The sequence below is a fragment of the Hetaerina americana genome, unplaced genomic scaffold (genome assembly GCF_022747635.1).
Source record: "Hetaerina americana unplaced genomic scaffold, ioHetAmer1.1.p SCAF_62, whole genome shotgun sequence".
NCBI lineage: Eukaryota > Metazoa > Arthropoda > Insecta > Odonata > Calopterygidae > Hetaerina > Hetaerina americana.
The window spans coordinates 2,431,679-2,459,534 of record NW_027287228.1 but is presented as its reverse complement, the minus strand read 5'-3'; the positions used below and the strand labels follow the sequence as shown (position 1 = coordinate 2,459,534).

At 42.2% G+C, this 27,856-nt stretch overlaps 1 protein-coding gene across 1 annotated transcript in view; it reads right to left on the bottom strand.

Annotated features, from left to right (window-relative positions):
• Positions 1–4,062: 4,062 nt before the first annotated feature.
• LOC139695718 (GDP-D-glucose phosphorylase 1) overlaps positions 4,063–27,856 on the bottom strand; it is a 130,911-nt gene continuing 107,117 nt past the window's right edge. The window contains exon 8 of the mRNA XM_071594517.1: positions 4,063–4,168. The gene's annotated coding sequence lies outside the window, so the exon portion shown is untranslated. The remainder of the gene's footprint in view (positions 4,169–27,856) is intronic.

Here is a 27,856-nt window from a genome sequence, read left to right as displayed (position 1 = left end):
ACGTCCCATCCGACGGACGGCGTACTCACTCAAAGTGCCCTCCACAAAGCACCTCAAGAGGGATGGAGATACCTCTGAAAAATATTCAACACCGCCGGGATTTGAACCCGGGCCCTCTGGGTGGGAAGCCAGTACGTTAGCCCCCGCACTATCTCGATCCCCCTGGGCATTGAATTCGACGAGAGACTAACATTCCAAGAGCACGCAAATTACGCAGCAGGCAAGGTCAAGAAAATATTTAACTGCTAAAGAAGGCTGTGCAGAAACCGATTTGGCATCACCACTAATAGCTTAAGAACTATATGCAACGGAGTCACCATCCCAATATTGGCATATGGCTGTGAGGTGTGGGGAGAGAGACTCAATTACAGCAGAATCCGGAGAAAACTGGAAGAGGCCCAAAGATCTTGCCTAATTGCAATATCCGGGAGCTACAATACGGTATGTAATGAAGCTCTACAAATAATAACTGGGATACAGCCGATAACGTTCTCAATAGAGGAAAGAAGAATCAAGGTACGGATGAAGCAGATGGAAGAGGCTACTCTGGGAGATGTAGCTTTGTCTCCAACTGAGAAATTGAGCAGGAACAGGAATTTTATAAGAGCGTATTTCCTGGATATGTGGGAACGTGAATGGGAAACATTAGAAAAGGGTAAAACAACCAGACAATTTTTACCTAGCGTGAAGGAAAGAATGAAGATCAACTTTAAAACTTACAACGGTATTACGCAAATTTTAACGGGGCACGGGGAGTTTAGATCATACCTCAAGAAAATAGGGATAAAAAGGAGGGGACGTGTGAATGCATGATGGAGGAGGACACGGCAATACACAGAGTCCTTTATTGCCCAATTTACGCCGAGGAAAGACGCGAACTGGAAGCTATCCTTGGATATTTGCAAAACGTCCAACAAATTGGGCAATACCTACATGAGAAACCAATTAGGAAAATATTGGAAAGATTTATCAACAAAAGATAAAGTAAGAACGGGGAGAGTAACGGAAAGGAATGGCATGTAACTCATATTTTGTATTTTGTAAAATTAACGAAATTGTATTTGGGGTTTAAACATAAGGCACCCCAAAAAAACCGAAATTGAAACAATAGATTGCCCGATCCTGCTCGAACGGGCCCAATTATTATTATTATTATTATATATACATACATACATAAATATATATGTACAGAGAGAGATTTTAGAAATGCGTTATTTCGACGCCTGTATTTGCCTGGGGCACCTATCCTCGCAAAAGGATGACTTCCGGATCAAACTATGCCCTCAGCCATGTCAATTAGAATATTCCTGTATACTTTGACCCCCTTGGCTATCTCCGTTCGGTTAATTTGAGAATAACCCGAAAAAGGCATTTGAAACGCAATGTCAGCAGAGAGGCATTATTTTGAAAGCATCTCAATCATTTCGTCTAAGAATAAAATAGATCATGTACATGCCATCAGTAATGATCATTAGTACAACTAGCGGCCATCCTTAGAGCTCAAAATTTATCTGAATCCCTTTTGGCCCTTGAGGATCAATTTAGCATTAGCCCAAGAAAAAATAGATTACGCATTGCAATGTCCCAATAATATAGCTTCTGAATGCATTAAAATACCTTAACGCCTTACCTTCAATGTATTCTGGACTATGTGTCTAATTTTATATTAACTGTAACCCTGAATATATTCAGCAATGTTGCAAGCAAAATTACAGGTATTTTGTTACAATTGAGAGATACCCTTTAGGTGATGACCAAGTAAAATACATTCCATACTCTTGAGAAGGAGAGAATAACAAATTTAATTTAAAAAATTGATAGGTTATACTAGGGAAAATATTAAAACTGCATCGATTTTGGGAATTTCCGTCGATGTTTTCAAAACGTTCTCCGGCATACGACTTGCGATATTCGAATATCCAAAAATAAAAGAGCAGATAAAACGGTTGGTTGCGGAATAGCCACATCAAATGTTATGCAAGACGGTCTCTTGCATAACATTTGAAGGCAAAACAATAAAAAGCTCAATCCTTTCTCATCTCCGGCCCACGGATCACAATTGTAGTCTACGGATAGATATACGTGCATCTTCATTATACGCCGCAAGGTCGTATGGCGGGAGGTGTTAGGTAACCACCCGTATAAGAAAATAACATTTTAATGAATACACAATAAATGAAAATGCAACCGGTAGAAAAATGTCAAAAAGCAGAATGTAAAATAATTGCAACAAGGTATGAATAAAATATTTTCTCAATTAAAGAAACACGAAAGAATTACATTATTTTATACGAATTTTCACATAATGTAAGGTCGAACTTTAAACTAAAAGTGTAACCAGAGTGAATGAGAGTCCCAGGCGTCATCAACTTGTCATTCCAAAATCACACCTCGATGAAATACCATAACATGAATCTTTAATGATTGAAATGATTTGATTAAAGTCGGCACTGTACATAGCAAGAAAAGAATAAAATTTCAAATAAAATTATAGATTTTAAATAGAAATCCATTCTTATCACCAGAAGTTTGGCATAATAAATTCTTAGTATTAAATTTTTAATGCAGGATCAGTTTTAAATCGGACTAAACAATTCGCATAAATTATTACATTTAAAATAATAATGTAAGCAAAAATAATTCATACCACCTATGCCAACTTAAAAAGCAGTTGCAAATTTCATGGACAACATCCAATGGTTCGCTAAAATAACCTTACTAACTGCTTAAGAGTGTGCTGAGTAATCAAATATTCAACTAGCTAGTATTAATTATTGAAATGACCGCGACTTGGGCACTAAGATGCGCCTTGCGTACCGTTTTATGTGGCACACCTATGTACTAAAAGAAGAGGATGTAATTTGGTGACTCCATGGTACGTAACCGTTCAATTACACGCAATTCAGTTTAGATGGTCACGCTGATCGAACCTATTATCAATGATAATTGCATTGCGAGGTGTCACCGGCCTCGTACTTCGTTCCAAAACCGAAGTGGCCCGCTTCGAAGGAGTGCGGGGCGGATTCGGTGCCGCAGAACTGTGTCCACAGTGCATCAAGCATCACTGAATAAACAAAGCTGCGTTTTTCGTTGCCGTGGGGATTCTCATTTATTGACGTGGAGTGGATTTTGTTGGAGGCTGTGTGGTATGCGTCGCGATCCCCGACGCGGCGGATGAAAGACGCGGACGCGAAAAGTGTCGAAGCCTCTGGCGATGAATCAATCGATGGACCGGCCAAAGAGTGTTTTTTTGCATTTCAGAGACGGCGGCAGCATCGGGAGTGGTAAGGCGTGGCGACGTCCTGGGCGCGCCCTCCGACGTCGGGCATCGCCGTCGGCATCGAGAGAGACGAAGATACGCCTCGGAAAACAATCCACGGCGATCCAAGCGGCGGCGCGAGGGGAGAACGTGTGGAGAGTGACGTTTTGAAGTGTCTTCGGGAAGGGATTGGACGTCGACGTCTTGAGATGTGGGCCACTGAGACACCAGGGTGCTCCGCGGACTCTTTTCTAATTCAGGTAGTGGCAAATGAACGAAGCCGACTCTCGTGCCCCAATCAACCCCCATCCGTTCTCGTCCTCACGACCCTCTGACGATTTTTCGGTTCCCGGAAATGAAAATTAAGCTCAAGAGGAAAGGAAGTGAGACGTGCGCGTGATAATGCTCAAGAAGTGTCGCGCAGGCTGGAGTCGATATATCGATACATACATTGAGAAACTACGACTTGAATCGGTCGATAATCGGTTGTTGAAATTGTTGTTGATGAGTGACAAAATTCACATTATGAATTATCACCACTCTTCTTCGTCTTCCGTTCTTATCTTTATAATACCCGTATTTAATTTAATTATATCCAAAATCAATAACAAATAACGCAATGACTCAAAATAACAGACATTAATAGAAATTTTAAAAAATAACTCAGGCTATCATATTGATTTTTAAATTCCTTTAAGACCACCAACGAATAATTGATTCATTTAGTTAAGATATAACCCCCAAATAACATACAGTAAAAATTTCTCCTCGTTTAAAAATTAGATGTCACTTTGAAATTACAAACTTAATCTTTATTTTCAATCAGAATCTCTTCCGGATTCGCTTACATCTTCCTAATACCCGTCAAGCCGCCGCAATAGTGTATGGTTGGGGGAGTTAGGTCACCACCTGTGAAAGAGAATAAAACTACATGCAAAACCAGTATATTCATTCAAACCTACACCCACAGAGGCGTATATATATATATATATATATATATATATATATATATATATATATATATATATATATATATATATATATATACGCCTCTGTGGCGTGCATGTATATATATATATATATATATATATACATGCAATGCCATTGGATTAATCCTTGTCCTTCTATTTTGGATTCAATTTATGCTTATCTTAATGAAATAAATAGTAGTCCCAGTCAAGGCGAATGATTTTTACGATCTGAAATTGTTGCATTGAAATGCACATTAGCGGATGACTCCGTTAAAAGTTACTGTTGCGGCATCTCCCGCAGTTTCTTTGGAATTTGTTAAATAAATAGTAATTATTGCTCTTTACTTAGTGTTCCGATGTTTTGTAAGATGCCTTTTTAACGACTTCATTGGAATTGCACATCACCTGGTGATATTAGTGAATGCGGTTGATCTCAATCAGTTTCAGAAGCTGTCACGGTCAACCATATTCGGATTTTGCTCGAAGATTACCAAAATCGGCAATTTCCATGAGCATGAGGAAATATTTGTCCAGTTTCGAGTGGCGTTGAGGGAGGCTTAACAATTTCTCGAAATGGAAAATGGCAAAGGTCTCGCATTACGAGGCTCGCCTTTTTCTTCATTCCTCGCATAACATACTAATTATTACAGTTATTATCGAAGTTTCCCAAATGCAAGTTTCCTGTTCTCCCATGCTTTCTCGATTACTTTCTCGCATTCCATTAAAGTTGTCTACTACATGATGAATTATATAAACATTTAATGCTGCTTTGAAGGGAACACAGTGCTGTGTCATGGAAAACCTTCGTCGAACCTACAAATTCGACATTTAAAAGGAAATATACGATATAAACTATATATCCATTGAATTAAGTTCAAATACCCCTTGCTGTCCACCATTATCCATCTTTGTAAAGATTCCAGCAATATACATATATATAACTCCCAACGAATAAAACCTTGACGTGGTGGAAGGGCTTGTGCGTTCCGATGACCCCTAGAGCTGTACTGACAGGTGCAATGACAATTGCTCCTGGTATGGTCACCCATGCCAGTTAGGTCGAAGGTTAGGAGCCAGACAAAAGCAGCCCGCGCAGAGTCTGTTACTCAGTGAGGCGGCTGCAATGACGTATGGACATTGAGTGATGGTTTCACGTTAAAAACACTCTGGAGGATGGCAGCATGAACCACCTCAATTATCATTCCTAAGATAAATATGATGAAAAATACAGAGATTTTGAGTCCTGGCAACTACGGGACTCGGGCCAATCGTCCGTGTGTCGTGCCCGACAGCGGGGGAGGCAAGGCTTCCGCGGTCGTCATCCCACGAAACCCTTGCAAGGGAAATCCGGAAGCAGCAGGACAGAAGACGAAGGAGAAGAAGACCAAATTAGTTAGAATAAGAACGTGGAATGTTAGGACAATGATGAGGACAGGGAAATTAGAGAATATGAAGCGAAAGATGGAAAAAGGAAATAAAGATATTTCATTAAGATAGAACGGCAACACGTAGAATATTTCGAGTAGAGATAAAAGCAGAACCATCGACAGAGACAGAAAAAGCGAACTTAGTCATTATTCAGGTTCACATGCCACCGCGCAATCACAAGGAAAAAGAATTGGATGGGATATACGATCAGTAAGAGGACATTATCGCGTGTGTTCCCGCAGGGAAACATTTGATAGTGATGGGGGATTGGAATGCGACGGTAGGTGAAGGAAGAGATGGTGATGAGGTGGGGGATTACGGTTTAGGCATGAGGAATGACCGCGGGGAGTAAGCAGTTGAGTTCTGCAGGAGATAGGGGCTAGTCATCACCAACACTTGGTTTAAACACCACAAAAGACGCAGGTATACATGGAAAATGCCAGGTGACTCAGGAAGGTATTAGCTAGATAATATTCTGGTTAGACAATGGTTTCAGAACAGTGTGATAAATTCGCCCAGCTTCCCGGGAGCGGATGCAGGCTCTGACAACAATTTAATTGTTATGAAATGTAGCGTCCGTTTCAAAAAGATAAGGTAGGGCCGGCGGGTTAGAAAATTAAATGTAGAAGCATTAAATGGTTTGAAAAGGAAGGAGTATCAATTGGCTGTAGAGAAAATCATGGACGATGGTAAAGAGTACCATCGAATAAAAATGGGAGTGTATCGAGAAAGGGTTATCGAAAGCCGCAAAAGACATTCTTGGAACCATTAACGCGAAAAGGACTAGGAAACCATGGATCACGGATAAGATGATAACAAATATGGATGAGCGGAGAAAATGGAAGAATGTAAATACTGAGTTATGCAAAATGAAAAAGAATTAAACAATAAATTGAGGCGGGCAACAAATAGAGTAAAAGAAGCATGCTGGAAGACGCAGTTTGAGGATATGGAAAGTTTACAGAGGAAGGGTGAAATTATTGCACTGTACAGCAAAGTTAAATGTTTATCGAAAAGTAAGAAGAAAAGATCTATGCTAGCGGTTAGAGATAAGGCAGGTAAGATAATAGTTGACACAGAAAAGAACAGGAAGGAACACATAGAAGAACTCAATAGTAAATAACTTAGACCAACAAGGTTAGACAGAAAAGGAGCAAGACGTAGAGGAAGATAGGGGGGCCGTGGGGGTGGAAAACATTTATGCGGAGCTACTAAAAGGTTTCCGAAAGTGTGGTAGGAAGACTCTATATGCACTGATTCGTAGTATCTATCAGGAAGATTACCTTATAAATTATATATATATATATATATATATATATATATATATATATATATATATATATATATATATATAATACACAGTAACACATAATATAGAAACACAAAAAAAGAGAACACTCACACGTATTTTCTTGATATTTCGACGGAAACAATCCGTCTTCCTCTGAAGATGTAGAAGTAATGATTACTTCTACATCTTCAGAGGAAGACGGATTGTTTCCGTCGAAATATCAAGAAAATACGTGTGAGTGTTCTCTTTTTTTGTGTTTCTATATTATGTGTTACTGTGTATTGTACTATTCGGCACTTCCGTGTTACGTCTATGAAAGCATATACTATATATATATATATATATATATATATAATATATAAATTAAATATATATTATTATTATATTAATTATATTATTATATTATTATATTATATTATTATATTATTGTTATATTATTATTATTATATTATTATATATATATATAATATATATATATATATATATATATATGTATGTATCATGTGGAATATTCCCTTGTTTTTTATTCCTAATCAATCCATTGTGCCTTAATATGTGTCTGATCCATCTATTTCTTCTTTGTCCTAGAGTTCTCCGTATGGTCCTATCCTCTTCTGATCATCCATACATCTTCCTCGTTCATCACTTTGTCTCTCCATTTAGTCAATTCAGCATTCTCCTCCAGCACCATGTTTCAAATGCCTCTATCGTTCGCTGGTCCACTTTTCATATTTTCCAAGTCTCGTAACCATAGAGCGCCATGCTCCACACGTTAGTCTTGACGAATCGCTTCCTTGTTTCCAGCCTTAGGTTCTTTGAACATAGTAATTGCCTCTCCTTCATGAATGCGTTCTCAGCTTTGGCTATTCTTCGCTTGATGTCGGTCGAGCGTCTTCCATCCTATGCTTTGCTGCTGCTGCCCAGATGTAGATGAAGGATTCCACTTGCTCTAGTTTCATCCCTCGAATTGTGATTCCTGCATTCAGCTTCTCTCTTCCGCACGCAAGGATTTTAGTTGACTTCTTGTTGATGTTCACATTATATTCCCTCAGTACTTGGTCCATAGCACTTAGAGTTGCCTGCATGTCCTCTCGCGTGTCCGCCACTACAGCGATGCAAACCGGACCATGTTGATTTCTTCTCCATTTACCTTGACTCATTTGATAGCCAATTCTTGCGTTTCTTTTATCGCCTCTCCCAGGTAAACATTGAATTTTGTTGGCACCCTTGCAGTATTCCTTTGTTGATTTTGGCTTCTATTTATTCTTCCATTTTTCGTTTGTATTATTTTTACCTGATTCTTGTAGAGGTTATAGACAATTATTCTGTCGTTTTAGTCCCATCCATGCACTTCTAGTATCATGAACACCTTGTTCCATTCGACGTCGTCGAAGGCCTTCTCCAAGTCCACGAATGCCACATATAATGGCTTATTTAGGTATCTCATTTTTTCAGTTAATACTCTCAAGCTGAGAATTGTCTCTCTTGCTCCTTGGTTTTTTCGGAATCCGAATTGGTTTTCTGAGAGGTTTCCTTCTATCCGTCCATCTATTCTTTGCCTAATTATCCGAGTAAGGATCTTTGATTCTTGGATCACCAGGCTCAATGGTCTCTGTTCTTCGCATGTACTTGTTTTGAGTTTCTTTAGTATAGCAATCGTTATACTTTTCTCGAAGTCTTCTGGTATCTTCCCGCTGTCGTAGGTTATTCCAGAGAGGGCATCCTTCGCTTTGACCCCGAGTGCCTTGATTATTTCTCCGTTTATTTTACCAACTCCTCGTGCCTTGTTGTTTCTCAGGTCCGCCACGGCTCTCGAGAATTCGCTTCTAAATATCTGCGGACCCCGTTTGTCTTTACCTATCATGCTTTCATCTTTAATTAAGCCATCTTCAAGTGGTTTGGGAGCTTTACCTCAATGTATTCATTCCATCTATTCCCAATGTCGTCATCATCCATTAGTATTTTTCCATTTGCGGCTCGGATGTTTTGCGATTTTGTTTTTCTTTCCCCAATTCGCCTCTTCACTAGTTTATAAGCCATCTAGCTGTTTCCCTCTATCTTTTTTTATATTTAATTTCCTCGCAGCAGCTTCCCAGCCATTCTCCCTTTGCTTTCTTGCACTCTCGTATGATCTCGTTCCGCAGTTATATAAAAGTATGCAACGATTGAATACAGTTGTGGATAAAGAAAACTGCGGCATCCATGCCTTACTCATGAGCTGCAATATTTTTTTTCCATGCCGTTTTCTCTTTAAGATATCGCATTGAGCTAAATACGGAGTATTTTTGTCGACGCAACGGCATTTAATTGTGGAATCACTGCGGATGGCCCTTGAGGGGTAGGAATAGGCCACATCTTACACGACAAACTGAAAATCAGAGACATCACTCGTGAAAGCAATTAAAATTGTTCAATACAGAAAACAGAAGATGACATCTTGCCTAAACGGAATTAATTCATCTTTTTTATTAATTCTGTTCATCGAGGTTTGTTTTTTGAGCATTGGTAGCATGGAAACACGGCATGTGATAACTATAAAATCTTGTGATGAGATCTAGGAAGATACGAGGGTAGTCCCGGAAGTACCCGGTCTGACCTACAGATGGTGGTAGTTGCTTGACAAATATCTCTGTATTAGAAATTACGCAATCTGCAAAGCCCATGGTTAAAGTTTGAAGATGCCACGTTGTTTAGTATTTGTTTGGCAGTCATCGATAGTGAACGTTTTCAGTGAATTTGTGAAAATGGAGAAAATTACTTGAAAGGCCTCAGCCCGACCAATAAAAAAACTGAACTGAATTCTACTCTGGGTGAGTCTGCTCCCTCGTTTACAGCAGTGAAATATTGGGTAGCAAAGTTTAAACGAGGTCGTACGGGCTGTCAAGACGAGCATCGCATTGGTCGACCAAATGAGGTGACCACTCCAGAAACGGTGAGGAAAATCCACAAAGTGATACTGGATGATCGTCGACTGAAAGTGATCTAGCAAGCTAGCAGACATACTAGGCATTTCAAAATGTGCGGTACATCGCATAGTAACTGAACATTTGGACATGGGAGGGCTGTGTGCAAGGTGGGTGCTCACACTCGAGCAAAGCCAGTCTCGTGAAGATGTTTCAACTGAGTATTTAGCAAAGCTCCACAGCAACAAAGCAGAACTTTTGTGTTGTTTGTTAACCATAGGGTTCTAGATGGTGCGGTGGCTATCGTACTGCCTTCCCACCCTGAGGGCACGGGTTCAAATCCCGGCGGTGTTGAATATTTTTCAGTGGTATCTCGATCCCTACTTGAGGTGCTTTGTGGAGGGCACTTTGAGTGAGTACGCCGTCCGTCGGATGGGGCGTTAAACTGCGTGACCCTCGGCGCCTTTCGTTTAGAGTAGGCTAATGCCGACGCCGGGTTTCTCTCCACCCTTCATCCTTTCCTGTCAATCCCTAATGGCGCAAATGACCTCAGCTCTCGGTTGCCTCCTTCCGCTAAATACTACTGCTACTTCTTAACCATTGATGAGACATGGGTCCATTACTTTACACCCGAGACAAAAGAACAATCAAAACAATGGATTCAAAAGGGAGAACCGCCTCCAAAGAAGGCGAAGACCGTTTCATCTGCAGGCAAGGTCATGGCGTCGGTGTTTTTGGGATGTCCGTGGGACAATTTTTATTGACTATCTTGAATAAGGAGAAACTATTAACGGCGAGTATTATACTAACTTATTTCTACGTTTGAGCGAAGAAATCGCGCAAAAGCGGCCGCATTTGGCTAAGAAGAGAGTGTTATTTCATCAAGACAATGCACCAGCTCGCAAATCCGTTATTGCAATGGCCAAAACACATGAATTTAAGTTTGAATTGCTACTTCCTGCACCCTATTCGCCAGATTTAGCCCCCTCGGATTATTTTCTGTATTGGCAAACTTGAAGAAATGGCTCGGTGGTCAAAGATTTTCCACCCGTGAAGAAGTAATGTCGGCTTTAGTTAATGGCTATTTTGAGGATCAAGACATTTCTTATTATTAAAAAGGTATCGATTTTATTAAATATCGCTGGCAAAAGTGTATAGAGCTGAAGGGAGATTATATTGAAAAATAAATACATTTTTTCCAAAATTTTTGTTTTCCCTTTTGGGTCGGGTACTTCTGGGACCACCTTCATATTCGTTGCAGTAAATGATGTCATGATCGTAATATTTTTGAGCTGGATTCAAAGGGAAGGGAAGGCAATACGTCGAGTTGAGTAATCCTCAGGAAAACGAAACAAGAGACTAATGGAGCAGCGATCGATGTTTGAACACTTGGGGTCTTGGGGACTAAAAGGGTAACTTCATGCAACCGTGGCGGTGCGAGGCTCGAAATAAGTTCGACCCGAATGTCACTGCATTTAATTCATAAATATTCAGTTGATAATTATGGAATTTCATTCTATTCATGGCTATTACATCTCATTCCGTCTTCTCAGAAGACCATAATGCACTGCGTCATTCTTTTAATAGTCTTGTATAGCTTCAGGAAGCTTACTTCATTTTACGTTCAAACTCTTCGATTAAAAATGAATGTTTTGAAGATTGATTCCCATAAAAAGAGGTCAAGGTTTAAAAAGGGTTTTTATGTTTATCCTAAAACCAGATCTAAACGAGTTGGGCGAAGACAAAGGCTAAAGAAAGAATTGGACTGATTATTTGACATCGCAAACAAAACCTCTCGGTTAAGAAATCAAAAGATCGAAGGCGATCCTCGGAGGCGAAAGGGATCAAGGGCGTTCGTTGGGGGATGATCGCCGTCCGCGAGAAAAAATCTGTGCGAAGAGAGGGAGAGAGTTTGCGGTGAAAATAATCAAATGAAACTTTTACACCGAATGAGAGTGAATGTTGTTTTTTTAAAAAGCCGCGATTAGAGGTAAGGAGCAGGTGTGCGTGTGTGTGTGTATATATATACACAATCGCCAAACGCGTGCAATTGAAACCCTGTCCAATAAATATCCAGATATATCTACTGACATACACTCATCTAATCTCGTATGATTACTGATAATTTCCGTCACCTCGGCACTCTCGTCCATTGAAGGCTATTACGCGAAAATATTTCCTCTGCGCATACCAATAAGAGGGGAACGGAACCCGTTCTATGAAAGCTTGATTCGCGACATCGGCACAAGTTATACAGGATCATGATTCCAAACCATTCTAAACTATCAAATCAATAGTGGAATATTAAGGAGATAAAATGACAATTAAATTAATCCACCTCATACGTAAAGCCAAAAACTTGCGCAGGCCAAATAGTAAAAGGCGTGATTCGCGAAATCCAAACGTTGATATGGTTTTCAATTAGAGTGTTCCGAAAGATTTTTATTACAGAACGAAAATATAAGTAATTTCGAACACTTGAGTAAATATTTTAGGGACCACATTTTTACTCTTTTTGAAGCAGCACTTGATACAAAAACCAATAAGTGCGTCGTACCTGGGTCGACAGGTCAAATATGATTTGCAAATGCGTATGCATACAACCATTACGTTTATAAAACGTATGTAACAACATAATGACAAGGGAGGCCCCAAGGGGATGGGATGGGGTTAAGAAAGTCATTTATTAAGCAAATGTGGGGTAGTGTCGTCTGTTCAGAATAGGAAACCTTGAATCAGGGACAGTTTCGTCCTTTGATGGTACATTCAGTAGTAATGTACCGGGTTAGGGTACGTTTTTGACGGACCCCTCTACTACAATCCCCGAGCTACTACTAAACAGATACCATAGGAAATATGTCCTTAGACTCTATATAACAATAGCTCATCCTTGAAATTAGTTTCGTTGTCATACCATATCGAACGAAGGTAACAAGTGTGAATTTCAGTTGCAGTTTTCATTAGCGAGGCATATATTCCGCGCACATCTCAATCTCCATCCATTCGCTCATCTCGCTTATTCGGGAGATCTTCCTGACGAGGTGAGGCGGGGAATGATTCTCTATAGCGACAAAGCAGTTCAGTTGCGGATAATGTGGCAATTTTGCGATCAGTGAAGGAGGAAATTGTTATCAATAGTATATCAACGGGGATATAAACGAACACCTTGTGAGACCAAATAAGGGTATATAGAAATTTCGCCACTCGATTTCCAGGAAAAGAAAGGTTTTCGGACGCAACTCTTCCGCCTCTCATAGGCAATGAACAACTGCATCCTCTTCAAAAACTGAATATTTTCTCAGTGAAGACAATAAATACAAAGTGTGATATCTCAATAAAAATCACCATAAAACCCACACACATATATATGTCTGCACTTATTTACAACCACGCCAGATATAAAACCTGTCTACTTATTAGTTCTGCTACCCTCTCCCCACATCCCCTCATTGCCCCATCACCTCATTCCCACGCTAATTGCCTCTCCAAATACAATATCTATCTTTTGTCATGATAACAATGAACTTCATTTTACATAGGCGAATGCATTGCCCCCTTATCCATTCAAATGAATAACAACCGCTAATCCTGCAATTCTGCCTCACTCTCTTCTCTCCCTAGGCCTTCATACACTAACTCCCACAACCTTTCATTCGACCAGTATTTTGCCCTCACCATCCAAACATTAGTCCCCGATTCACCCACCAAAAAAGAGGTGGAGAATATATACTCGTGAATCCTCATATATACTACATTTCCGATCCATTAAAATTCCCACCCTTAACCACCATCTTCATTCCCCACCCCAGAAAACCCTAAACCTCCCCTACCCACGCCAAACTCCGTATTCCCCAGTCCGAGAACTTCAAGTCTGACCCGAATAAGGCCAAAACTTTATATTTTCTTAGATGTGTTACGTGTTCTACATTAACATTTTTGTGTTCTACCATCCAAGCGCGAAATATATACATATACAAACATTCAAACACAAAATACATATACTACCTTGATCAAAAATTTCCCGGAATTTATTCAGAAAATTAAAAATACAAGTTTATTCATCTAAATCTATATTGTCCCCTTCAAAGTAATCCCCATCGACTGCAACACACTTATGCCAGCGCTTGATCCAATCCTCGAAACATTTTTTATATTCGGTTTTCGGTATGTCCATCAGTGCTTCCTGCGATTTTTCCATTACTTCCTCTCGGCTGCTAAAACGCGTTCCCCGTAATGGTTTTTTAACTCGATTGAACAGAAAGAAGTCACAGGGAGCCAAATCAGGTGAATTCGGTGGCTGTTGGATGGTATTTGTTGCATTTTTCGTCAAAAAATTACGAATAATGATAGCACTGTGCGACGGTGCGTTATCATGGTGCAAAATCCACGAGTTTTCTGCCCACATTTCTGGTCTCTTTCGGCGAATTGCTTCATGCAAACGTCTCATAACGCCCAAATAATACTCTTTGTTTACTGTCTGGCCTTCTGGCAAAAATTCATGATGCACTACACCGTTGTAATCCATGAAAACCGTCAGCATTGCCTTCTTTTTTGACTGAAAACGACGTGGTTTTTTTGGTCTCGGCTCATTTGGTGAACGCCATTCACTTGCCTGATGTCTGGATTGCGTGTCGTACTCATAAACCCACGTCTCGTCTCCAGTAATGATCCTTTTGATGAATGTGGGATCGGATTCAGCCTCGCAAATCATGTCTTTTGCGACGTCAACACGGTCTCTTTTTTGCATGAAATTGAGGTCTTTTGGCACCAACTTTGCTGCTACACGACGGAAACCCAAATCATTAACCACAATGTCTTGGGCGGATCCATAGGCAATGTTCAAGTCCTCCGCTATTTCTCTGATGGTTAATTTGCGGTTATTGACCAACATTTCTTTTACTTTATCAATTTTTTCACCGACTTTCGATGTCGATGGTCTGCCACTGCGTTCATCATCTTCGATTGACTCACGACCACTTCTGAACCGCTCGTGCCACTGGTAAACGACCGTTTTTTTTAGAGAATCGTTGCCGAAACACTTTTCCAACATTTCCAACGTCCGTGCGCCACTAAATCCGTTTTTTACGCAAAATTTAATACAAGTTCGTTGTTGCAAATTTAAATCCATTTCTGAAATTGTAAAAAATCGCCAACACACACAGAGATAGATGTACTCTTGGCTACGTAACTTTTGCAAATGTCAAGTTATGACACTAAGATTTAAAGGGAATATCAACAACAGATGTACCAATTTAACAAAAAAAACAGAACTCAAATCGGAACGATGGGAGCGCCACACGGTGGTTATTCCGGGAACTTTTTGATCAAGGTAGTATATATATACTAGCTGAATACCCGGCTTTGCACGGGTTAGGGAGAAACAATAATATAAATATACTACATAAATAAAAACAACAAATTATAAAGTACAATAATACACTACTTCATACAAAGTTAAGAATCTTTTTTATTTAACACCTGTTTATAAACTACATTTTTTGTTCATATCCAGGAGAAAGAATATATAAATTTTTAGGCGAACCTACTCTGGAGCAAGCAACATAAAGTTGCCCGTGGCTAAAACATGGCGATCCTAGATCAACACCACAAAACTTTAAAGACTGTCCCTGTGATTTATTAATGGTAATTGAAAAAGCTAGCCGGACTGGAAACTAATCTTTTAAAGTTGAAGGGAAGATCAGTTGGGATTAGAGGTATCCGTGGAATAAAAATTATTTCACCTTTTCCTTTTCCAGTTAAAATGACTGGCTGGATTATATTTTTCATTAATTTTGTCACACACAATCGTGTCCCATTGCAGAGTTTTGATGGATCTAAATTTCGCAATAAAATGATTGGAGATCCTACTTTAAGTATAAGGCGATGTTGTGGCAATCCAGCTGGATCAAGTGAATTTAGGAATTCCTTTGGATAATTGATGGCTTCGTCAGCATCCACTACGGTATCAACCGATTTATATTCAATCACGTCTCCTGGCAGCATGGCTAGTATCTCCTTGCTAATTTCATTAACATCATCGTTCTTAGGAGCAAGAATGGCTCTTCCTCGCAACCATTCTAAATTTTTATAATTTTGATTAAAGTTAGGATAGACTGCTTGTATCATATCGCGGACAGTTTTCACCGATACACATAAATCTGATGACAATTTTATCATACCAGATGCTTCAATAACTAATCTATCTTCTCCAATCTCCAAAAGTTTATTTGCAAAATTTTGAGCATTCCCATCTCTTAAGAGGATTCGCATGTTTTGTTTAAGGCTAATTTCTTGGACATGATTCCATAGAACAGAATGTTTTAAACAGGCACAAATTTCATCGGCTGGAGTCGATTTTGGAATGACAGGCAGAGTTTGACGGAAGTCTCCACACAGGAGTATCAGAGCTCCTCCCATTAAACTGCAGTTTCCTCTCTTCCTCCTTCCATTAATGTCGCTGCAATACCTGAAGATGCAACGGCTAGAGCAATTTCTCCATGAAACCTGATTTCAGCGAGAACTAAATTAATTAAAAATGTTTTTCCCGTGCCACCAGCAGCATCAAGAAAAATGATACCTCCTTCTTGTTTATCTACTTGATCCATTATTGTTTCGTACGCGAATTTCTGATCTTCATTAAGAAGAGGCTTTTTATCCGCGATGTATGCTTCTAAGTCTAAGACATTGTAGCTAGTTTCCCGTATATAATCTGGATAAAATACACCCTGTTGATCTTGTACAGTTGCAAAAAGACCGAGTTCCACTAAAGTCTTGTTAACCATGGTGATACACTTTTCCTCCAAAATAATCAAAGTTTTATTAAAAATGTCGGAGTTAAACGTAATATCCAATGTAGGATTTTCACTTCGAACTTTAGCCAGTATATCCTCACTCATTTATTCTTTATATATTTCCCATAATGTTTTTGGGTTAGATGGATTACAGGAGGTTAATATGATGGCAAACAAAATTCGGATTTGTCCTGGAAGAGAAATCAAGCTGGCCTCTCGCAATGAGTCATCCCAGTGTTGATCTCCTTCTAGCAACCCTAAATTCTGGCAAGCTTCTCTGAATGTCTCACATATTTCTCCGTTTACCGTTCTTAATTCTGCAAATGAGCGAGGTCCTCTAATGGTATGTAGAAGCATTCTTAAAAAATAACATTCGGCGTTGTTAGGATGGACTGCGTAGACTCGGCCCAATGCGTCACATGAATTAATATTTTTCTCAGGATCAAAGTTGCCTATTTTTCTTCTACAAAAGACTTTCCTTGATGTATTCCACGTATAATATCTCGGCAATTCTGAATACAATAGCGTTCTTGCAAAAGTATCCTGCTGGCATAGTTGGAAAAATATTGTTTCTATGACAGCAAAAAAGTAAACAAATTACATACATACAAACAAACACTCTCCTTTATATATATATAGATGTATACACAGAGTTAGGCAAAATGAAGTACAAATAGTTGTAAATTGAGCCGTACGACAAATAAAGCAAAAGAAACTTGGTGGAAGACGCAGTGCGAGGATATGGAAAGTCTGCAGAGGAAGGGTGAAATCGGTGCGTTGTACAGCAAAGTTAAATCGTTATCGGGAAGTAAGAAAGGAAGAGCTATGCTAACAGTCGGAGATAAGGCGGGTAAGGTAATAGTTGACGCAGGAAAGATCCAAGAGAGATGGAGGGGGTATATAGAAGAACTATATAGCAAAGAACTTAGACCAACAAAGGAAGACATAGAAAATGAGCATTACGTACAGGAAGATAACTTAGGTCCAGGAATACTAGACGATGAGATAGAAAGGGCATTAAGGGAGATGAAGCTAAATAAGGCCGTGGGGGGGGGCCAATTCCCCAATTTATAGGATATATATATACATATATATATATAGAGGGGGATAGCTTTCCCAAGGATGAGGGAGTTGATGACAGGGACGTTGAGTAAGGATATAAACTCGTTAATAAAGAATAAAAGACTCGTAAAAACTTTGATATGGAGCATAGCTATGTGCGGCGCTGAAACGTGTTCTTTGAGGCAGGGGGATAGACGTAGACTGGAGGCTTTTGAAATGTGGGTGTGGAGAAGAATGGAGAAGGAGAAATGGACAGAGGAGAAAACAGATAAGGAAGTACTGGGTATGGTGGGCGAGGACAGGGGTTTGTTGAGAGAAATTGTAGGGATAGGAGGCGAATCCGTAACCTGTACATGTCTCTGACTGCTCAGGTGGGGGTGGGAAATGGGGAGTCCGGATGGGCAGTGTTAGGAAGAGGTGTAAGGCAGGGTTGCCCATTAACACCGTTGCTGTTCAACCTGTATGCAGAGGAAATGATTAAAGACGCATGGGAAGAACTGGAGGTAGGAATGAAAGTGGGCGGGGAAATCAGTTAGGTTTGCAAATGACCAAGCTTTAGATTGTCAGTCAGCCAAGGGGCTGCAAGCATTGCTAAGTGAATTGGAAATTCAGTGCGACAGGTATGGGATGAGAATCAATATTAATAAAACAAAGGTTATGCGACTTTATAGAAAGAAATGGCAAAGGTTAACATAAAAATAGGAGGGCAAAAACTAGATCAGGTAGAACAGTTTATGTATCTCGGTAGTGTTTTGGACCAGCACGGTCAAAGTAGTAGGGACGTAAGGAGAAGAATTGCACTAGGCAAAGAGGCTTTCACAAGGAGGACGTTGACTAAGGATGTTAAGAAAAGACTCGTAAAAACTTTGATATGGAGCGTAGCTATGTGCGGCGTGTAAACGTCGTCATTGAAGCAGGAGGATAGACGTAGACTGGAGGCTTTTGAAATGTGGGTGTGGAGAAGAATGGAGAAGGTAAAATGAACAGAGAAGAAAACAGACGAGGAAGTACTTGTATGGTGGGCGAAGAGAGGGGGGATTGCTGGGAGCAATCCTATGGAGGCAGGAAAAGTGGATGAAGGGGGTTTTGACCGGCAGCGAGTAGTTGAAGACTGTAATTGAGGGGAGAATGTTGGGCAAACGAGGAAAGGGAAGGAACAGGATATGGACGGAATGAAGGGAGGAAGATAGTACTCAGAGCTGAAGATGGACCTGATGTAAATTAGGATGTTGTGTTTTGCTGGGGGTCACAAATTATTTAATTAGTAATTATGTCCATCCAAAATTCTACTTTAACCGGTAGATTACCTAATAATATATATATATATATATATATATATATATATATATATATATATATATATATATATATATATATATATATATATATATATATATATTAATATTTATTTTTATTTGACCAATGTGGCTCGTCTCTTTCTTCTGGCTATGCGTGCCACATAGCGCACTGTTCCTTTCCTTGAAGACGTTGTATGATAGCTTCGCCTACCATCCTTTCCTCTTGTGTCCTCGTCCGTTACTACTTTGGTTGGTGGAACAGCTCAATAACGCCATCCTCAGGCCAAAACATCGGGAACTTAGTTGCATACACTCCCCTCAGCAGATCTCAGGGTAAAGTACGCTTCCTCGATTGCTTCAGTGGTTAAAGCATCTGCCCGGCAAGTCTCAATGTCTGTGGTTCAAGTCCCGTACAAACATGTATTTTTCGCTTGTGATCTGCTCGATTCCGCCTTCCCGACCTCTCCTGTGTTCGTCCTTTACATTGCTCTTATCTATTTTCCTCATATCTACATATTTATTCCATGTGAATAAATATTTGCTCGCCGTACGGCGTTTTCGTGTTTGAATGTGTATGCTATAGTACGGGGGCGATTCGAAAAGTAATATCCTATTTTTAATAGAAAAAATCCTATTTTTTTCATGAAAAAACAAATATGTTCTGAACTTTGTGTACATTGCAGGAAAGGTTGAGCATTCAGCTATTTTTCTACATGTTTGCCTTGACGATAAATCATTTTTTACATCCTTGTAAGCAGTTTTTTTTATTTAAACCGGCGTCGTACCTTTCTCCCACCGCGTCGCGAAGCCAACTGACGACTGCTTCTCCGATATGAATTCATCGACATTAGATGAAAGTGTACGGTGAGAAGTGTTGGGACATCAAAAAAGTGCGGAAGTGGTGCAGGGAATTTTTTGATGGCCGGGAAAACGTCCACGATGAGCAGCGGTCGGGTCGGCCGAGTTTGCGTCACATCAAACGACCACCCTACTCAATGAATTCGGATGGGATATCATCCACCTCCCTCCTTACGGCCCGGACGTTGCTTCCAGCGACTAGCACTTGTTTTCCGCTCTCAAAAAACACCTTGGAGGACAGAAATTCATGTCAGACGAGGAAGTTCGAGAAGCAGTCGTTAGTTAGTTTCGTGACGCGGCGGGAGAAAGGTACGACGTTGGTATTAAAAAGCTGCTTACAAGGATGCAAAAAGTGATTGATCGTCAAGGTGACTATGTAGAAAAATAGCTAAATGCTCAGCCTTTCCTACAATACACACAAAGGTGGGAATCAATTTGATGTTCCATGAAAAACAATAGGAGACCTTACTTTTCGAATTGCCCTCGTATATAATCTTTACACTTCATGTGTGTCTCGATGCAGTATTCATATTATTACATTACACATATATATTATATACCTAGATATAATATATATGTATGTATGTATATACATCCACATATACTACATACTATATACTATTTACACATATATTTAATAACAGATATATGAGAAGGGGTTCCATAAAACTATCGAGGATTGGAAACTTACCCACAACTCAAACACTAAACGCTAGACAACGAGTCGTAAACAAAAATGTAATTTAAAATTTCGCAACAATAACAAAAGAGTTATTTTTTCTCGGGGAAAATGTTATCGGTGCGTTGATCGGCGTGTCAAGTGCCACACGCGCAGCAGGGATAAACCGACCCTGACTTCCCTAGGGCACGGCAAAAGGCGCTGAGTGTGACGAATGATGTTTGTTTTACTCCAATGGCGTTATCTCTCCTGAACTATGAGAGGGACACTATATTACTCCCGAGGTCATCAGGTTGAAACGGAAATGAACGAGAAAGAGCAAAAGCAAGCGAACGCCAATCACTCTGGACACTGTCTTGATTCCGAGCCTGAGGTGCTCGGGTGGCGAGGTCAAGAGGAGCGGCCCTATAAAGCACGCCCCTGGAACTCAAAACATCGCGTCGTCGAGTTTGCGGAAACGCGAAAGGAAAATAGCGAGCGCAAGGTCAGTCGTAAAATACGCCTCATCGGATCATCAGCATCACTCGTCGGCCGAGAGAACACCTTGGGTGTTCGGGCGAATGCTCTTTCGCAGCAGGGAAGCAAGCAGGGTGGGTTGTGCACTGCGGGGAAGAGTTTCACCCATTTGCAGCGTTGAAGGTTGTCAAAACATAACAAAAACATCTCAGGTTGAAAATTATATGTAGTTTTTGCATTTTATTTTCCATTGAAATGGGCCATAGCATTTTTGTATGTTGTCGAAGAAATTAATTGAATTTCCATTTATATAAATAGTAGAATGCAAATGGTTGGCTTGGAGAAGAACACCTTCAATTTAACCAATGAATACGAAAAACATTTCGGCGGAAATTTCCGATCCGATGGAGTTTGTGTTTATAACGAATTGAAATTTTATTTTGTAAAGCAAAGTATTCCTCGTGAAGTTCTCCTTGCGAAATAGGCATTAGGGAATTGATGACCTGGGGTCAATCGACTGCTTTCTGGCGCCTTTACTTATGCTATTCATCTAGACCTCGACTTTGCGAAAAGTTCTCGAACGCGGTGCGTGTCACGATTGCACCAGTGATTATGCAGATGAATTCGCTGAAATTCGATCGTAAACCACTTAATAATGCAAGAGAGAAAAATGAAAGGAAATAGGCGCGTATCATTCAAAACAAATCGGGATACGCTTCGCATTAAACATTTGAATCGCTCCATAAATTATCCGATCCCTCTATGAACGCCGTAAAACCATATTAATCACTAGGAATACCAAAATGCCACAATTACGTACCCGCGCAACTCAAAGAAGACCAAAGTGATGGCACCGTCACCGAACCGCAAGGCATATGTATCGCAAATTAGGAAGCTAGTCTCGAATATCGCGACACTCTTTCTCGTCATTCCTTTGACCCCATCATGCTGCTTCTATCACAGTTGCAGATGGGTCAAACGGAGTCACACACATCTCGGCTTCGACAGAATCGACCAGAGAGGGAAAGTTTGACCTCGAAAGGAGACAATCGTTAAGGATTTCTCGACGACATGGGCGTTGACCGCATCCAGCGCCGCTGTGATATCTCCAGGGTCATCGCCATTATTTCCACAAGGAGAGAGGGCGAGAGAGGGCGGGAGGGGTGGCAATGGCCATTCGCCCCCACTCCTGCCCGGGCGAATCCGCCGGATGCACCGCCCCTTCTAGGGTCAACCCTTGACACGCACTCGGTCAGGAGGACATGCAGGGGAAGTGCTTGAAAGAGAGAGGGGGGGGGGAAGGGGGGGGGAGAAGGAAGCGCGCACACTTTTGCTTGCGGGGGTGTAATCGCACAATACTACATTACGCTGCCCAATCATAACTCGCGAATTGTGCTGAGACCTGGGGGAGGGAAATGACGCAAGTAGTAATAACAAATGCATTACCCAGCAAGCAGAGCAGTGCTCCGATCTTATTCATATTCTGAATAGGATGGTGCAAATCCTAGAAACTTAATCTCGATATATCGATATAAATACCCCGCGATCGACCGAAAAGAGGTGCGTGGCAGTGGGTGCAAGCACCACGTAAGAAGGGTTAGTGATGAGGGAGGAGGATATTTGGGAGAGGTTCTGGGAAAAGGGACAAATATTCAGTGGAAATCCGTCTAATAACGAGGAATTATTCTTTGTGCATGCTGGAGGAAGACTTGACTCAAAACAAGGGTTATACCGTCTAAGAAAATGAGTAATTCATTATGTGGGAAATGAAAATTAACAACGGCAATATTTACACGACAGGCCTCCAATAAAAACAAGGCAGGTAATAATGCAGATTCGAAAGGCAAAGAAGGTAGAATATATATATATATATATATATATATATATATATATATATATATATACATATATATATATATATATATATATATATATATATATTACTATCACATGGACATGCAACTTAAAGTCCGCCCCTGAAGTCACGATAGTCGGGAATGTGTGAGGGGCCGTCAGCAGGCAGGCAGCTGACGGCGTGAGACGCCCCCCCCTCTCCGCCCGCAGAGCCAATCAAATCCACTGCTCAATCAATTTTTTTAAATCCACTTCTTTAACTATACTCCAACACTACACAAGTTTACCATTAATTCCATGCCGCTGAACCACGCGTCTCCTCTACATCTAGTATACAATGCCCCGCAATCCGCCGCATGGGCGTGTGGCGGGGGGTATTAGGATAATACTCGTAAAAGAGAATACAACATACGTTGCAAAAGCAACGAAATAAATGCTAACGCACATGTAAAGACGAATATATATATATATACTATATACAGGGTTCGTCCGGAAAATAAGTGTACTGATTTTTTCCCGCCGCTCCAGGCGCGCCCAGCACCGCTCTGACGGGCTGCGATTGGAGGGGGGTATGTTGGCAAGCGACGCTGAAAAAGGCAGTCGCCTCTGAGCTGTGGTGTAGTGAGGAGCTCTGTTAACGCGAACCTCCACGCTCGACCCACGTCACGGAACGCGATGCCGAAGTTTTTGGAGCAGCGTTATTCCATCAAATTTGCGGTAAAGCTTGGGAAATCGTCTACCGAAACTGTCGGTATGATTAACCAGGCTTACGGGGAGTCAGCCATGTCCAGAAACATGATCTTTCGGTGGCACAAGATGTTCGTGGAGGAGCGATAGCCACCAGTGATAAAAAACGATCGCCATACAAGGGGGCGGAAAAAAAGATGTCGCGAATTAAAAGTGCTGCATCGAAAATGATTCGCGTTTTCGACATGGCGTACTGGGATGGAGAGAGGACGATGTCGGCAGCAGCCGTCATTCTACATCGTAGGACGTGCGCCAATATTTTATAGTCTGCGTTTCAAAGGGCGATTGGCCTGAAGTACGTTGAACGACTTTGGCCGCGTCTTCTTTGGTATAAACGTTATCACGGCGGTCCTCTGACTTGCAGTCAGAGAGCCGCTAGCTAAAATACAGTTAAAAAGGTGGGTTAAAATAGGTTTTAAAACATCCCAGTACGCTAAATAAAATTCAAATGGTAGGCCGTCCAAGCCGGGTGCTTTGCCCTTCGGGAACATGGAGGAGACCCAGTCCAGTTCATCTGAACTTATGTCTCGACAAAAATCGTCTTTTTGATCTGTGGGAAGCCAAGGGAGAGGGGGGAGAGGGAGTGTGTCTCCCTCCTTCCATGGAGGATACCTGTTAAAGGTGTTTTGAAAGTGCCGGCCCGCTTCCTTAAGGAGGTCGGTGTCACCGGCGGCAGATTCTCTGACAGGGATTCTGTCTATATCGGAGCCAGAGTTGGATTTCATCCAGCGCCGAAGCTCAGATAGCGTTAGGGGGCCCCCTTTATCCGTGTCCAGTTCTTTTTGCCACTGTTGGGGAGCGTATTTTTGGAGCTCGTGACCCAGGATAATTTTTTTCAGGGACGACACTTGGGCGTGGAAACCCTCCGGCGCCACATCCTTACGCAAGAGCTCTTCCAGCGCTCGGCGGTAGAAGGAGATGGTGTAGTTCTTTTCCCTACGCCACTTGAAAGTTTGCCTTTTGATGTGGGTGACAATGCGGGGTTTGAAAACCTCGTCCCACCAAAGAGCGAGGTTTGCACCGGGACGGAGTGCCGCGATCAGTGCACACACCCGGGTGCGGATAGAATCACGACGAGTCGCGTCCTCCAACACGCGGAGGTCCATGCGCCACACGGAGCCGCAGCGGTGGACGTGCGCGCCCGGGGTTGTGTCCGGGCACGTAACTCTCATGTTCACTGCGCAGTGATCAGAGAAGGACACCGGGAGGGTGTCCAATAAGTGGACATCATTCTTTAGGGATGCCGAGACGAAGAGGTAGTCAATCTGCGTCCGAGTGTTAGGCCCTGATCGCGTGAAGGGGGCGGGACCGGCGCAAGAAGAACGCACTGCGTCAATCGCTCGAATGGAGTCAAGCATCAGTGAGAGTGCCCGGCTTGGATAGTATGTCACCCTGTTCGAGGCACTTTCCTCTCGGCGGTAGAAAGTGTTAAAATATCCCCCCAATATGGCCTTCCCCGAGAAGGAATACAGGTAGGGGAGGAGAAGTTCATTGAAATATGTTTCGCGCTCTGCCCTCGCGCGCTCACCGGAGGGAGCGTAAAGGTTTGTGATATGGATACTATTCACGATAACGGACGTTATTCGGCCCGAGGGGTGGCGGCGGACATGAGAGAACGGAATGCCCTTTCGGACTAGGGTGGTGGTGCCAGAATGACTTTCGGCGAAATTGCCGATAGCCTGAAAGATGTTTGTATTCCAGACTATGTCCTCCTTTACCTCTTGAAGGAGGATTACATCAGCCCTATGGTCGCGGAGAAAACGTTGGAGGACTGCAATTTTTAAAGCGCTATTAACGCCAGCAATATTAAGCGAAATAATATTCATTGGTGGAATGAGAGGACAGCTATGGGCACCGGACATCACTTACCAGAGTCCTGGTCATGGCTTACGTCGCTTCGGTCGCGGCTCGAACCCGGGCGACGAGTGCTTCGCCGCTTCCCGGGACGCTTCGTCCGACGGGTCGACGATCGAGGTCTACCGCATACCTCCCCTCCGACCTCGTCCGAAGAGGAAGACACAGCCGTAGTTTCTACGAAGAGCGGGTTACTCGGCGGCATTCCACGGGGGGCCCTGTTCGAGCGAGCAGAGCTGTGGGCCGTCCCAGCCCGGGAGGTTGCCTCAGGGGGGGGCGGGGTGGCGGACTGGTGGTCTTCTGCCGAAGGGGCCCCATCGGGAGAAATTAGAGGAGATCGGTCGAATTGGTCCGCCTCTAGAGGAGCCCTGGGAAGATCGTCGACACCTTGGCTGTCCTCAAAGGAGAATGACGATGGAATGTCTGGGATTGTTGACGTCGACAAGGTTTTGCTCGCACAGGTGTCAACTTCCGCGGCCGGTGATACTTTCTTGATTTTCCGTGATACCGTAATCGAGGGGCCCGCCGTTGAGGAAGGGGGACAGTCACAATCGGATACATCCTCCCCCGCTGTCACCCGTGATTCTCGGGGAGTTGGAAGCCCGTGAAGCAAGGATTGCGGGGAGAACGCATCGTTGGCGTGGCCAGAGAAAGGAAGGACGCAGGATGATCCGTCCTCTTTTGACGGGGTCACGGAGATAGGAGCCGGTGGTCATGAGTGTGTATCCGAGCTGGTAGGGACCGCAGCTTGATCGATGTTCGAAATCAGCAGTGCAATGTCGTCCGTCCTCTTCTTCTTCGGATCCCTTTCTTCCGTTGACGACTTTCGCTCCCTCTGAAATTTCCCTCCAAGTGGAGGGGGATGCGGGGGTTCGGCGGGAACAGCTGGGGGCGCACCCTCGATAAGTATGAGCGACCGCGCCCTCTCCTCCACAGCCATCTCGGGTTAATCTATCTCCTCGGCGGTGTTCGGATTGGAGGCCAAAAACATTGCCTTCGCATAGCTCTTCCCTCCCTGGTTCCGAGGGCAGGTCTTGCGCTCGTGGCCTTCTTGGTTGCAACGGGCGCAGGTGCGGCGCTGACCCTCGTAGATGATGATGGCCCGGTTGCCGCCGATGTGGAGGTACGAGGGGATATTTCATTCCACCGTCATCCGCACCACTCTCGTACCTGTCAGCACGCGCGCCATTTTGTCGCCCTCCCACCTGTTCTCCCACGAGCGATGGATTTTTCCAAAACGTTGAAGCTCGCCTGTAATATCTTCCAATGGGGTCTCCACGGGGAGACATAGAACCCTGACATTACAAGGGCTACCGAAGGTCTCGTCAATGGTAATCGTCGTCATCGGATCATTTTTGGATGGAAACGGTAGTTTTCGTGGGATATAATATAGAATCCTCTTCATAGTAGCTTCAGTTGCCAACTTCAGGAATACCAAATGGCGGTTATATTCAAATTAGATCGCCACAATCTCTTCGGGTGTGAGGCCCAGCGACTCTAGTGTAAAGAGGTGAACCTCCAACGGAGTAGGGGGTTTCGCCTTCTCATCAACTTGCAAGGCGAGCGTGTTTACGCGACGTACGACCATTTTAAAGGAAATCAAATGGAGCACGCCAGCGCCAAAAAAAAAAGAAGAAGAGCGCACTGAAAGCACTCCAAGAAGAAAGAAAAAAAACACCCGGGTGCACTCCCTCCCCGCTACACGCACCCGTTGGTAGCAAATAAAAGGGAGCCTAAGCTCTACACCAGGAGTCAAGGTCAGTCTTGATCCAGTAAACAAAACAAAAGTACGGCCTTTCCGGCGGAAGAAGTCGAGAGTCAAACCGCACGCTTCTTGATGAAATAGGCGGTCAACCGCCGCTCGAAACAAAACACGATCGGAACCTCGATTTCCGAGAGAGTCCGGCAGTGCCGCTCTCCAAACCCCGGCGGCCGAAGCCTCGGACGCCGGCGAATTTTTGACACTCGGTGAACACAGGCACGTCCTGCTATCGAGGCAGCTATCGAGGAAACGTACTTTACCCTGAGATCCGTGGGTCTAATATGTCTTTATCGTGTTCGTCCTTTATTCTATCCCTTTTCCTTATATCTGTTCCTATATGTATGAGTATTTATTCGCCGTTTGGCGGGATTTCGTGTTTGAATGTGTGTATATATATATATATATATATATATATATATATATATATATATATATATATATATATACATATACATATATATAATATATATACATATACATATATATAATATAAATGTATATATAATACAGTTATATTTTTATAATAGATATACTTTTTATATAATAGATGAAAATGTATTGTATATATATATAGGGGAGGATAAGTTGGGCAAGCGATGTCGGGGCAGGGAAAGGATATTGGAAGGAATATAGGGGTGATGTA